The sequence below is a fragment of the Ipomoea nil genome, unplaced genomic scaffold (genome assembly GCF_001879475.1).
Source record: "Ipomoea nil cultivar Tokyo-kokei standard unplaced genomic scaffold, Asagao_1.1 scaffold1474, whole genome shotgun sequence".
NCBI classification, from domain to species: Eukaryota; Viridiplantae; Streptophyta; class Magnoliopsida; order Solanales; family Convolvulaceae; genus Ipomoea; species Ipomoea nil.
In genome coordinates, this window is record NW_017617902.1 from 113,996 (window position 1) to 129,814 (window position 15,819).

At 30.2% G+C, this 15,819-nt stretch overlaps 1 long non-coding RNA gene across 1 annotated transcript; it reads right to left on the reverse strand.

The window, feature by feature from the left end:
- Positions 1-4,953: 4,953 nt before the first annotated feature.
- On the reverse strand, positions 4,954-10,316 carry LOC109188723. Its single transcript, XR_002055482.1, has 5 exons — positions 10,077-10,316; positions 9,382-9,439; positions 8,416-8,474; positions 6,760-6,856; positions 4,954-5,351 (listed from the first exon to the last, which is right to left on the reverse strand). It is a non-coding gene; the product is annotated as an uncharacterized LOC109188723 (long non-coding RNA).
- Between the last annotated feature and the right edge of the window lie 5,503 nt (positions 10,317-15,819).

The following is a 15,819-nucleotide window of genomic DNA, read 5'->3' on the forward strand; positions in this document are numbered from 1 at the left end:
ACTTAACATGCGTGTGCGTGTATGTACAACATTAAATACGCGGAACAAATATAATTTAAAATGCGTCTATTGCTATTACAATGTGCGTTGAGATATTCTTAAAAGTATATGAGTCAATTTATTTATTAATATGCGCACATTTATATTTTATTATTCGTTTATTTCAGTCTAAAAATGCATTACATTGACTACTAACTGACTTAGTCCCCATAAAAAAAAAAAATCAAATGGGTGCGTCTTTTTAAATATTGGATGACCATTCAACTTTGAAAGATTACCATTATGGTAAATATAAAAATTGCTGACATGGAAATTGACTTGTCAATTATTTCCCAATGCCAAGTACAAATCTATCAAACCAACTTATTCCCAATAAAAAAAATAAAAATAAAAACATTAATAGGTGCGTTTTTTTATGAGTTGAATGACCATTCAACTTTAACAGATTTCCTTTATGGGAAATGAAAAAACTGCTGACAATGAAATACAGTTGTCACTTATTTTAACATATTTCATTTAACATGCACCCGTTCATATGCCGATAATATGTTGAAGAACCTATATAAAGAACGGATCATCCATCACACCTTATCATCTCAAACACAAAGATGGAAAAAACAAAAAATGGTGAGAAAGACAATCAGTCCAACCAACCCCGAAAACCCCTAATACCAAAAGAACATCTACAATCACTGAAAAGGGATCTAAACGATCCAACATTCAAGGAAAGGTTCGAGTCATTTATTGACGACTTCCCTACTGAGGACACCTCTGATGATTCCACAGGAACAAAGGTGTCCTACAACACCTGGAAAACGGAGGCTCTTGCCTACATTGCTGTTGAGGAGGCTACTGAAGAGGAAGAAGTCGACTCAAAGAAGGGGCCACTCTTCGTGAAGAAATGAAAGGCAGGTTAAGCTTGATAAGTGGACACACGTTATTAATATTACGTTTTGGTGTAATAAGTGTCCACTCTTTAATGTTTTAATAATATCAAGTTTATTATGCTGAAGTTCGTAGTTTTCACGATGCTTACAGATGCGTTGATACATAAAATATAATATATTAAAGAACAATTCTAGAAAATCAAAACAAAAAAAAAAAGATTATATATTTATTTAAAATGCGATACGAAATGCTTAGGATGCGTAATACGGCAGTATAATGTGCGTTTCTTTATGTGTTAAAAGTTTATACCGTGGCAAATACGAAAAAGCTTAACATGCGTAATACAGTAACATAATGAACTTTAAAAAAATAAGTAAGTCTGAGTGTTTTTTTCCGGAGATATCAATATGCGTAGAATTTGGTTTTAATGAGCGTTGATTGAATTTTGTTTAATGGTACTCGGATTTGCATGTTTATTTTACCCAATATGAAAAATAACCAATTCACCAAAAATGAATAAATTGCAAAGAGATTTATTATTTACATTGCAATAATTTACACTTTAAACTGCTACTTCTACAAATATAATAATACTAGTTTTTCTACGCGCTTTGCGCGAATAGGATAATGCCCAATACTTACTTTTAAATAAGTATTTCAAAGTATATCAATGCAATATTATATAAAAGATATCCATGCCTAGGTAAATAAATGTTGAATTTGTTTATTTAAATCGGTAATTTAAAGTATATAAATGCGTGATAATATATGAGAGATTGATTATATATAACTGTCACAAAAATAAATGTTTGGAACTTTGTAATAACGTTAATCTAAGTACTAAGTCTAAAAGCGATAGTCTAAATAAATACTATTTTTGGTTTAAATGTTTCTAATTCTCTTTTAGGTAGCATTGTTATTGTTTTCATTTTCAGGACATGTCTTTTTTTTTTTGTTTTTTTTTTTTTGTTTTTTTTGTTATTGGTAGTGTGTCATGTGCAATTGGTTTATTGATAGTATCATAGAGGGGTTCATCATGCAATTAGATTATGGTGTATGAAATTTTGGATTTGTCTTGTTATGTATATGACTGAGATCTTAGTTGTGCTATGAACTCTTTATCTTACAAGCACATGTTGATATATGGTAGTGGTAGTTTTTCCTACATGTTTCATGTGTTGTGAGACATCTAATTCTAAATTAATTAAATGCATATATATTATTTTTTGTTGTAGCTACTAATTTATTTTTTAATTTAAGTAATAAGAGAAATAAAGTGGAAAAATTATTATGTGGAACCGGTGGACACGGTTCCAAAATTGTTCATAATTATGAATATATAGTTCAAAAATTATGAACATAAAGTTGTGAACATAATTATGAACATATAATTCTGTAATTATGAATATAAAGATTCAATAATTGTCAATATGAAGGTAAAAAATTATGAATATATAGCTTTATAATTATGAACATATAGTTCAATAATTATGAACATAGAGTTCTGTAATTGTGAATATAGAGTTCAATAATTATGAATATGAAGTTAAAAAATTATGAATATATAGCTTTATAATTATGAACATATAGTTCAGTAATTATGAACATAGAATTGTGTCCACATTGCAAGGTGGACACAGTTCCACGACATAACGATTGAATAAAGTGGCGTACATACTTTTCATCCACAATAATGAAATCATTGATTGTTTTTAAATTTCCATTCGTTGTTGAGACAAATTGTTTTGAGAGTTTGTCAATGACAATTGCTGTCAATAGATGATGATAATAAATAATTCAAAATATAAGGTTACAATAGATATTGTTATAATAGTATAGTAAAAATTAACTTACAAATTTCTTTAGAAGTTTTCATGCATTACAATAATCAAAAGAAGATTAATTAAACGAAAAAAAAAACTGAACTTAAATTTATTATTATTTTTAATGAAAGAAAATCAAATGATTATCAAAGTTCCTGATTTATAATCATTGAATGCTATGTATTTAGTCGGGCTAATTATTTGACCAAAGTTTATGTTAAAGTTTATATTTTATTTTTTAATACATTTTAACATATTCGTGGTATATGTTTAACAATTATGCTAACTCTAAAATATAAAATTTAACATAAACTTTGGTCAAATTATTATTTTTAATGAAAGAAAATCAAATGATTATCAAAGTTCCTGATTTATAATCATTGAATGCTATGTATTTAGTCAGACTAATTATTTGACCAAAGTTTATGTTAAATTTTATATTTTATTTTTAATACATGTTAACATATTCGTAGTATATGTTTAACAATTATGCTAACTCTAATTGGAATGCGGTTCGAACGTAAGTCCTTTCTTATAGAAATTAATGAGTAACTTAAGAATAATAAATAGTTAACGGAATATTCCGTTAATAAAGTTTATGCTAACGGAATTTAAGGCGATTTAAGGAAAGAAAATAATATAATAAAAGGTAAATAAGGAAAATCATTAAAAATACTAAAATCAAAATACTATGAACCATTCATTTTAAGAAACAAGTAGTACCGACATTTTTTTTATTCCAGTTAAGGGCCTAACATTATTGGCTCTTATTATAATTGTATGTATAATTGTATTGTATAATTGTAGATAATATTAATAATAATAACAACAACAACATTAAATAATAAAGGAAACATCCCACTTATTATCAGAAACAGCATCAACCAGCAAGCACAATAAAGAAGACATTAGAGCTTATTTTAAATAACAGAAAAAAGAAAAAAAAAAACCTCAGGGAAACGACAGGATCCATCTATACCTTTTGAAGATATTTCTTTTGGTTAAACCTGCATTAAGGTACCAAAAGATATATCTCCAAAAGGAGTATAGTATCCTGCCGTATGTCTGGGCTAAATCAACACATTCTAAACCTGAAAAGAACGACATCTGTGAATCTAAAATCTAACCGATCCAACACATCCAAATCAGTTAGCGTTTAGCTCCACAGAAGAAGATCTTTTCAGGCTTAGAATGTGTTGTTTTAGATGAAAACAACAAAAACATGCTTCGCTCATAACTCCCTGTACCTCCTCGTATAAACTTCCATGGTTGTGGTATTTTGTATTTGATACATTGGGATGTTTAAAATGAGTTACTATTCTTATCAACTACATTGACAAACAAATAGAAGGAGGTCGAGTAAGATGAGCATATGTAAACATCATGATGAATGGTCTGTAAAACTCTAATTACACCGTTTCAATATATATACAATATGGTAATGAGATACTCCACTATTATAGGCGAATAACTTGAATGGGTCCGTTTATTAACAAGTGGATTCCTAATAACACACACCCATTGAAGAATCTGTTTCCTATTATAATAAAAAGGTATTATTATTCAAATAAATTTTTATTTTTTTCCGTTTTCAATTTATATTATTTCAAATATTGAAATATTTTTCTTTCATTTTTAAATACATTTCCATTATTAGATGCCGTATGTATGTATTACTTAACATGTGCAGCAATATATTTTAAAATGCACACGTTAACACGTTATTGTGTGTGTCTTTCATACTTAATGTGCGAGAGATTATATACTCGTTGACTTGGACAAAATAAAAATAAAGATTAAAAAAAAAAAACTTCAATGGGTACGTTTTTTTAAAGATTGAATGACTACACAACTTTAAATATAAAAAATTGCTGACAGCAACATTGACTTGTCACTCGTTTCCAAAATACCAAGTACATACCTATCCAACGTTACTCCTCTAATATGCGTTACATTTACAATTATCATGCGTGTGCGTGAATGTATAACACAAAATGTGTAACAAGTATACTTTAAAATGCGTATACTTACATTTGAATATGCGTTGGGAGATTTTTAAACGAATAAGATATAATCTCTATATCTCTATCTCTATATCTCTATCTCTATTTCTCTATATATATTAAAGCCATAAGATTTCAGCCAATGAAATGGCTTCATTTTCCCGCCCAATAAAAGTGACGTCGTTTGGCTATTAAAAGATTGCGGTCAAATACTTTTAATTAACCTTATATTTTCAGTAATTGTATTTGTATTAATCTTAAATACTTAAGTCATGCTCAACCACCTTTTAGGTTTCCCAAATTTGTGGGCAGTTGTTCCAAGTTGCAGGCCACCGTTTGCATTAAATGATTTTATACATACACTATTGCGAATACATATCAAAATTGAAACTCAAATTAAAGAAATACATATCAATAGAGATGAATTCAAAACACTTTGCAACTTTTCTATTTTGGCGTTCCATTTTCCGGTGCAATTGTTGAGTTTTCTTGGAATTCTAAATCCTCCAAATCTGATTTGAACCCTTCAGCTTAACTCTGTTCTATAAATAATGGCTACTAACCAGTCATTTTATGAATTAAGGTCTGCGTGTTTGTTCTTTCTTTGCCATCTACTCCGCCTGAAAATGGCCCCCCTCTACATTTTAGAAAAAGAGTCAAAGACCTCAGTCCGAGTACCTCAGTCCAGGTAATTTTAAACCTATTTTAATCCTTTATTTCATTCCTTTTAAATACAAATATGATTTTAAACCAAAAACCAGATTATGATTTACTTCTAAAACAATATTTCAGATCTAATACTTTTTTGTTTTCAGATTGAAGGTTGAATATACCCCAGTTAGAATCATCAATTGTGTGTCAATGATGTGCTATGGCAACAGTACATACAATTCCAAGTCTCCTATGGTAATAAGCACTATAAAAAGATCTATATGACAAAGCTGAGGTATGAATAATACATACTGCAATTGAAATATTTTTATTTCTTATTTTCTTATCTATATATTTTTCTAATTTATCTGCATGCTTTGGTTTTAAAAAGCTATTTTATATAATACTTCCTACCAGTAACCCAAGTAGTTAAGTACCAAGTGTATTTAGTACTAACAGAATAGAAATAACATACGTTTCAAAAACATAGTACTCTTAATACTTAATAAAATACTTGAACCAAGTATTATTTTAGCATTTTCCGAAGTACTAAATAGTATACATATCAACTAAAGCAGTAGGCTTAAAAATCATATTTGCATTAATTTTTTTGATATGTAAAAATCATATCACCATATACTTTTAATAATCTTTGAATCTTAATACTATTAGTGAACTAATGCAGACAATGAACTTGACTTATGAAAATGGGAAGATACCTATGGAGTTAAAAACTTTGGTTTGGTCTATCATTGGTATTAAAAATTGTTGCTAGAAAGGAACAATTTGACAATCTACTTGATGCATTTTCTGTGGTAAAAATTGAGCAAGACAGTGCATTACTTGCAATTCAGTGTTCAGAATTGCCTAATTCCCAAAGTAGGGATCTCAGCTCAAAGATCCTACAGCCAAAAGATCAACATGACACTGATGATGTAAGGTTTCTAAATAAATATAATTCTAATCTATAATTAATTGTTATTTTTTAAAATGGAATATAATCTCTAATTTGGAAAATGTTTGCAGAAATTTTTCAAAGAGGATGATGAAAAGTGGCATGTAACCTAGAGTAGCTTGGTTTCTGATTTTTTTTTTTTTGTACTGGTGTGGTCTGAAACAATATTCAAACTGTATTTTGCCCTGTTTGACTTTTAAAACATTATTTTGGACTGTGGTTTTGCTCTGTCCAAGATTGAACTATTGGTTTCTATGTCACAGATTTATATTAGTTATCTTGCATAAAGAAAGATTCAAGGAATATGCTGGGAAGGCAAAATGTTTACGGATATGACATATGACTACTATTTATATGCAATGTGTAACTTAGGCCAAGAATTTGCTAATAATAATAGCATATGTACCTTATTAGTCGCTAATAATAATAGCATATGTACCTTTTTTGTCGATTTAACCACATTCCACATTTAACAGTGAAATGACTTCAGTTTTTGACACATTCAACTTCACTTAAGTTGACAATTGAGTTGAATCCTGCAAAATTGGAATACAATTTAAGGTGAACTGATATTACAATAAAGAAACTCTAATTCAATATGAGCAAAACTACAATAGAGGATAAAACATCAGAGTGTGTGCAGTCAAAACACATTTAAGCAAAACACATTAGTTGTATGGATCAAAATTTGAACAACATACAATATGAGCAAAACACATTTAAGTTGTGATGCAGTCAAATTTGTTTTTTAGAAGTGTAAAACATTTAAATCCGAGCAGCAATAGAGGATAAAAACATCAGAGTGTATGGATTTTGCTATCTATGCTTAGCAATAGAGGATTTCCATGTTGATGATGTCCTAACATAACTCAAGATGAAGATTTGGTGGCAGCCCACTGTACCCTAATAGATGAGAAGGATGAGCTATCAAAACTAATTGCTCAAGTAGAAGAAGATGATGACCCAAATGTACGTAACTGACCTATCATACACTTTGTTTTCTGTTTGGCTTGATTGTTTTTAAAAATTTATTTTTATTTTAAATCAGGATTATGAATCTGGAGATAGTTCTGATGACGCCAGTAGTCTTGCTGTTCAACAAATTCAAAAACCTATGAGGGCAGATACTGATGAACATATATTTCCAGGTTCAACCAAGAAAAAATTGATGGACTAATTCTCATCTACTCAAGATGCAAAAAAAATGTAAAGCTATTGCGATCAAGCAAGAGAAAAATTGACCAGAGTTACTGTGATGTTCTAATGTGGTTTACTAAGGGCTATTCTGTAAGCCCTTAGTAAATGGTGTTGTTCTAATGTTGTGACATTCTGCAACTTTTATGGTTTTTTGGACATGGACTTTTGGGTTGTTCTTTTTTTATTAAATTTCATGAATCTGAACTTTAAAAATTGTCTACTTATTTAATTGAAATCTTAGTCCATGACTTAGAGTTCAATTGATATCTTGGTTGTTTTAACAAATTATCTTATCCTATGTTTTTTTTTTTTTTTTATTGTGTATTCTTTTATAAATGCTCATGAGTCATGACACATTACTCATTGAAGAATGAAGAGCATCAATTTGTAGGAATTTGTAAACATTTTGGTAAACATTTATAAAAGGATCAACATTCCTAAGAAGTCAAAAGTGCAGCAGTTGTGGTTATGCTTTTGGAACTGCATTTGTATCAGTGGCTAACCCTTTCACATCGTAATTAATGGTTGCTCTAAATTTAAGTAATGTATGCATTTATGCTATTATGGTCCTATTTCCAGGCAGACACACAAGTGCTAACAGTTAAGTCATTGAGCCTGCAACAGTTAAGTCAAAAGTGCAGCAGTTGTGGTTATGCTTTTGGAACTGCATTTGTATCAGTGGCTAACCCTTTCACATCGTAATTAATGGTTGCTCTAAATTTAAGTAATGTATGCATTTATGCTATTATGGTCCTATTTCCAGGCAGACACACAAGTGCTAACAGTTAAGTCATTGAGCCTGCAACTTATATTTAGAACATATAAGCCTTCTCCAAATTATTCAGAATTTTGTCATATTTTGATAAGTACACAAATAAAGTGAACTGATCATTGTTACCTTTAAGCCGTCTCCTGATTACATGTAAGAAAATTGGGTTGAAGCTTGAATCATTGAGCCTGCAAAGTCAATTCACATCAAATGTTACAAAAGGCATTCATAAAGTACAATAGTCTGATTTACACCAGTAAGTTTAATACTATTAGATTCCTTGATTTCCTTCACTAATTTATCAACTTGATTTGTCATAGGAAACCTGTAAATAAGGTAAAGAACCACTGCCTTTATATTTTGTAGACAATACAAAAATTTACTCAATGAGATGTTAAATTTTGATCTCTAATGGGATGCATTCCAATGATTTATAGTGCATGACTACAGCCTCCAAATTTTGTAATTAGAACACACATATGAAAATATAATGAGTAAATATTGTTCCAGGTTAGAATAATCTAAAATAAGGTCTATACACTTTCTATTGTTAGAAGTCATAAATAAAATTAAAGTTAAACAATGATGGAAAAATAGAGAAACATAAATGCAGTCACATTATTAGCCCACATAAACCTATGAGCTTTCCAATTCTTCATAAGGTTTCAAGTAATGGAGCTAGACATGAAAAGTGCAGGAAAAATAGTGCAGATGATGAGAACAAAGTGTAATTGATTATTTTTTCCTTAAGGTTGTCAGTTGATCCGTTATTTGCCACCAACCCACCATCAACATGAGGATGAGACCGAGTATATCATAAAATGATTTGAAAATAAAGTTAAAAATACATAGAATGATAAAAAGTAGAAGCTAAGGTAAACATTTAGCATGTTAGCCTATTTTTAAGATAGACGGTAAGGAACATTTTTTGAAAAGCAATATTCAGATTGAATTAGTTGTTTGATTTAATGTCTCTTTTCTCTGCTTTTATAAATTCAAAATTACCTGCTTCAAAATTACTTTAAGTTAAATATTGAATGGATACAACTAAAAAATAACAAATTTTTATTTTTTTTTTGGGTTTAAAGAAATTACCTAACAGCGAACCTGCTTCAAGCCTCTACCCTTCAAATAGCTTGCATTGAGAAAAATACTGAAAAAGAACAAGTTGTAAATTTGAATAAGCAAAATGGCATTGTATGGTAATGAATATATGCTTATGTACGGTACGGTTATGATTTCCTTTCCCTTCTATAATTTACTCGGTGTATGTCTACTTTAGTATGCAATTTAATATTTGTAAAAAATAATATTTGTAAAAAAAATTACAGTTTGCAATTTAAAATGAAACAAATTTTCATATATTGTAAAATAATTAGATTAAAAATAATAGAACTAAATATTACATGGGATTAAAGCGAATCTGGAAATCTGGAAATACTAAAACAGAGTTAGTATCATATTTCAACAAATTAACATGGTCACTTTTTCGGATTAAATTTCAAAGAAATATGCATGCAGAGCACAAAAAAAAAAAAAAAAAAAAAAAAAAAAAACACCAGATTAAATGATTGAATATTCTAGCTAAATATTCTATTTCAAATTTTAGGTCATAGAATTATTTGTTGGTATCTCTTCGAATACGTTTTCAACTTCAAAGCGTTCTGCATTTTTACACATATGCCGTGTGTGTATTTATCTACGAATTACATGAAGACATGAATTAAGGTTTCCCGGAAAATAGTTAAAATTACTATTATATATTGTAAATAAAATAAAGAAATAATTACCTGAAACTGTAGGATATTGCATGCGTTGCTATTGAAGACCATATTTGTCGGCCGATCTGTTTATCGTGTAATTCTTTGAATCAGTTGTGTTTTGGGTTAAAGATTTTGAAATGACGGAATTGAAGGCATTTTTGTAGTATTTTCAGCCATGCGTAGCTTGGATTTAGATTTGGCGGTAAGAAATTTGTTTGGTTTCCATATTTGGTGAGAGCGAGGGTGATTGGATAGAGTAGCGAAGAAGAAGACAGAAATGGGGGAGGGGAATTTGGGTTAGACGGGTGGGTTTTTATTATTTACTTTTATTTTATTTTTTTTAAAAAAATATATATATATTTTTTAATTGTTTTGATTTGTAATATTATATTTGTTGTGTAATTTTTAATAATTATTTAAATGACAGTTTTTTTTTTTTTTTTTTTTTTTGTACTCATTGAACCTCACGAAAAATTATGAAAAGAGATGCAGAGATTGTGATCGTTTTCTCCATTAAGGAAGGACTTTGGTCAATTTTACAATAATGTCTTTGTCAAATTCTAAATCGTTTTCTTCATCTTCATCCAATTTTACTATGCGTAATTTTAACTTGCAATATGAGCTCACTTTTGTATTGCAAATGTGGGTTGAAATCTCCATTATGTATAGGTCGTGATAGTGGACAGAAATTTTTTGATTGTCAACCGTCGAAGGTTAGATTACAATTCTTGATAAAAATTCATTTGAGTATGTGGTTAATTTATATGAGTCTTTTAATATCACAGGAAAATGGTTGTGAATTTTTGATACTTTTGGTTATGAATGTTCAAGTTCAAGAAATCCCGGACATTGATTATGGGGCAACACTAAATGAATCACAAGATTTGAGTTGTATTGCTCAACAACTAAGAGATGATATGTCATCTGTAGAGAGAATGGGAGAGAGTTAAGATGTCAATGAGTGGTGCTACTAAAGTTGAAAATGAAAGTTGGTCGAAGACGCTTTAGGTGTAGTATTATTAGCAATGTTGCTATGCTTGGGTACGTATGTATATGTTTTTTATAATGTTTATGAATATATGTATCTTTATTATATTTTAAAAAGTTTTGTTATGTAGAGGATTTGTTCTTCTCTGTTCTTCAAATGCTGACTTTAAGGAATCAACACCTAAAAAATTTGTTCATACTTAGAAAAGTATGTGGGACAATAGAGAATGAATTGATTTCTAAATTTGTAAAGTGAGGTTGTGTTCGACAACGTGAGAGTTGAAGGATGCAATTGAAAGGCGAAATGGTGAAGAATAAGAAAATGTTGTCCTTAAACGGGTTGTATGGTAATTAATTTATATTAATTTATATAAGGATATAAGGATATCATGAGATTTTTTTTTTCGAACATCTATTTCTTTATGTATGCCTTATTCAATTTATATTAACAATTTTACTCTTTATAGTAAACTTAATTTTATTATTCTAATAACACAAGGCACATAAATAATAATATTATCTCAAACTTATATTACAACAACATAACTAAAATGTTTATAAAAGAGTTAACAGTTTTTTCTCTTATGAAAAGAATGAAAAATCTTTGTTTAAATATAACGGTTTTTTAAATGGTCTATTTTTAAAAAATAAAAGGTTAAAATTTTGTATGTTTAACATATTTAATACGAAAATTAAACGGAACTTTTCAAAAATTAAAGGTTCAATTTTTTCAAATTATATCATTATATTTTCAAATATAAAAGAGTTAACAGTTTTTGTTCTCATGAAAAGGGGAAAGACCATGTGTCGTCAATTTGAAAGTTTAGAACAATACAATTTGAAAGTCGAAAGATCACAGGTCGTCAATTTGAATGTTTAGAACTAAACGTGGCAAAATTACTATACTCAGATGATCACAAATGACATCGAATGGCCAAATATGATATTAACACTTTTTAGTAATTACCTAGCTTAAATATCAATTTTTTATTTAATAACAACAATTTATAAAAGAGTAAATCTCATATTTGTTTTTTATATATGAAATTTAATAACATTAATATTTTTAATAACATAACATGATTTTAATATTTTAAATATTAGTTTGTTCTGATTTTTTTTAAAAATTTAAACAGTTTGAGATGCTTAGGAGTCCCCAACCACTGTTTAACTTTGAAAGTTGGAACTCCAGTTATGCTACTGAGAAATATAGATCACTCCTTGGGACTGTGCAATGGTACAAGGTTGATAGTAACACAGTTGAAAAATCATGTTATTGAGGCACAAATCCTATGTGGCAACAATGCAGGTACAAATGTGTTGATATCAAGGCTATCTTTTACTCCTTCAAACCCAAGATTTCCATTTAAATTTCAAAGAAAGTAGTTTTCACTTATGTTGTCATATGCAATGACAATCAACAAAAGTCAAGGTCAAACGCTTTCACAAGTTAGTTTGTTACTGAAAAAAAAAAAAAACAGTTTTTAACCATGACCAATTATATGTAACAGTTTCTAGGGTGAGTAATCTTGACGGTCTTAAGGTCTTAATTTGTAGGGAATCTAGACGTCTTTTAAAGAAGACTCAAAATGTAGTTTACAAAGAAATCTTTAATAATGTGTAATTGCTTTGTTTATGGAACACCAATAAATTATATTTTGTCTATTTATTACATTTAAATCCTTATTGGTCTTATATCTTCGATATAACAATCTTTTATATATTGCACCATAATATCATGGCCGTGCATCGCACGGGCGCAACTACTAGTTTAATCATTAATATGCGCATATTGACACTTTATTATGCGTATCTATCGTTCTTAGTGTGCGTGTGACTTAAAATATTACAAGAAAAAATAAAAATAAAATAAAATAAAACAAAAAACATCAATGGGTACGTTTTTTAAGTATTGAATGACCATTCAACTTTAAAATATTCTCATTATGGGAAATATAAAAAAAGCTGACATCCAAAATGACTTCACGACCATTTCCAATGCCATGTAAATATCTGACGGGACTTATTGCTCTAATATGCGTTACATATGCACTTAACATGTGTGTGCGTTTATGTATAACTTAACATCTATTGAGACCAAAATAAAAATAAAAATAAAATGTGTCTATTAATATTACAGTTTGCTTTGGGATGATTTTAAAAGGATATTTGTCAATTTATTCATTAATATGCGCACTATTATACTTTACTATTCATGTATTTCAGATAAAATATGCATTAGACTGTATGCTACCTGACTTAGACCCAATAAAAATAAAAAATGCGTTGATAAACTATTAAACTTGCGCAACATTAAACCTTATCTGCGTTAAAAAAAGAAAGACATTATGCCTATAGTAAACTCTTTATATGCGTTGAATTGTATAACACGCGTATATATATATATTATAATATGCGTATGAAAAATTTAAAAATAATATATATATATATATATATATATATATATATATATATATATATATATATATATATGTATATATTTAATTGGCGGAACATTAATGCTTAATATGCGTAACAAATAAACAATATGCGAGTTGGCTTGTGTATTAAAACTTTATTTTATTAATAAATTTATCCAATGAAAATACATGCGTTACATAACATCTAACATGCGCAAACTGCCGAGATACAATATTCTCCCCGTTCTTAATTGAAAACACAAAAAAAAAAAACATAAATAAATAAATAAATAAATAAACACCACGTTCATGTCCTCTGCGAACTTGTAAGTTTTTTGGATTTTCCAAAGAAATATATGCCCATTTGAGCAGCACACATGATGCATCACTTGAACGTTTCTGTGGATCTGCACTTCAACAGCACACATAATGCATCCTCTTGACCGTTTTCTGTGCATCTGCTCTGAATGGGCGGGAAGACCACGTCTTTCAAAGTGGAATCGGTGGCAGAGAACATCCCAAACTTCCATCAATCTCAGGATGGAAGTTTGTATCAAGTGATGTTTGATTTCAGGTTTAGAATGTGTTGTTATTGAAATCAATTACAACGACAACAAAAAGGAGAAGGAGGACGAATATGATGAGGAGGATATACATTGTAAAGAATGTACATAATACGACGATGAATGACTGATGGTGGTTGTGGTAATGGAGTGAAAGACTCAAACGATGTCATTACGATGTATGTTTTCTTGAAGAGTGTTCTTCTCCTTTTATAGGCGAATAACTAGGTTAAATTGAATAATTTGACAAATACAGTGTTACCCATTTCATAAAATAAAAAATACGGAATATCTTTTTTTTTTTTACATTTTTAATTTACCTATAATTGGTGTTGTATACAGTTATCCTTCCAAATATAATAAAATGTACACCAAAAAAAGATTTAATATGCGTACGTTGATGTTTCAATGCGCTTGACGGATTTTAAAACTATTTCCGTCTATGAACAAGTTAATGTGCGTGACCAAATGTATTAACGTCCGTAAGTGCACACACCATTGATGCTATGCCAATACTTTAACAAACGTGCGTCATTTTCATCTCTATCATTCGCGCATGAATAATTTAGTATGCGTAGGGTCAGGTCTTAGTGTGCGAACAAACGATCGTCATTTTCATCTTTATCATGCGCGCATGAATAATTTAGTATGCGTAGGGTCAGGTCTTAGTGTGCGAACAAACGATCAAAGACAATTTGTCTTATTCAATTTAGTGTGCAAACAAACGATCAGGAATACTCTGAAAATCTTTATTCGAATAAAAAAGAGTAAAGTCTTGTGGAGGGGAAAGGTTCGATCCTGTGCGAAGTCAATAAATACAAAGACTTCTACCACTTCACTATTGGGCTCATCTATTTATTTACTGTATCCCCAAACATATGTAACCTTTCGACTGATCCCGAATTAAAAAGCATGTGTGTAAAGCACATTATGGTTCTTAATGTGTTTTATTGGCTAACTTAAAGTGCGTCTCCAACCACATTGACATGTGTGCCGCGTGCGTGTGAATACTTCATTGTACAGTTGTAATATTTTAACGATTGTGCGTTAAGTTAGTTCTTAATATGCGAACGTTAATATTTTAACGTTTAATGATTTACATATGCAACATTGTATTCTTGTTGCATGCATTTAAATGACCAAATCAACGCATATTACGGATTTTGTCTCACTCACGATGAAAAATGGTATTAGTCCTACTGTATGGATAATAATAATAATATGACAATAATAATGCGCGTTTGATTTTTGATTATTTATTTAATGACTTTCAAGTAAATAAACCAAGAAAAATATATAACAGCCAACAAAATATTTATTATTTGCATTGAACTAATTCATACATTCAATTGCTACTACCACTCACATAATGAAAATAATAATAAAGAACATCCCCCTAACCATCTATATCAACACCAACCAACACAACAATTCAAACCAAATGCCCCTGATGGAATAATCACGGAGCCGGAGCGGAGCAACGCAGTGTAAACCGGGTCCGCCCCGGGACAGGATGAACCACCCCGGGGTCGGCCAACCACCCCGGGGTCGGCCCACGCCGGCCCCACAGGGCTCGGCCACATGGGCTCGGCCTCGGCCCCCATGGGCTCGGCCGAGCCCATGCTCGGCCCATTGGCCGAGCTCCGTGCTCGGCCAATGGCCGGGTCCTCGCGTGGAGCGAGTCCCGCGGCGCGGCCCGCGGCTCCTCCCGTGGGCCCGGGGCCCGTAGCAGCTGGGGGTATATAAACACCCCCCGGTGTCCTAAGTAGACATCTTCTACCTTTTCATACAATACTTGTG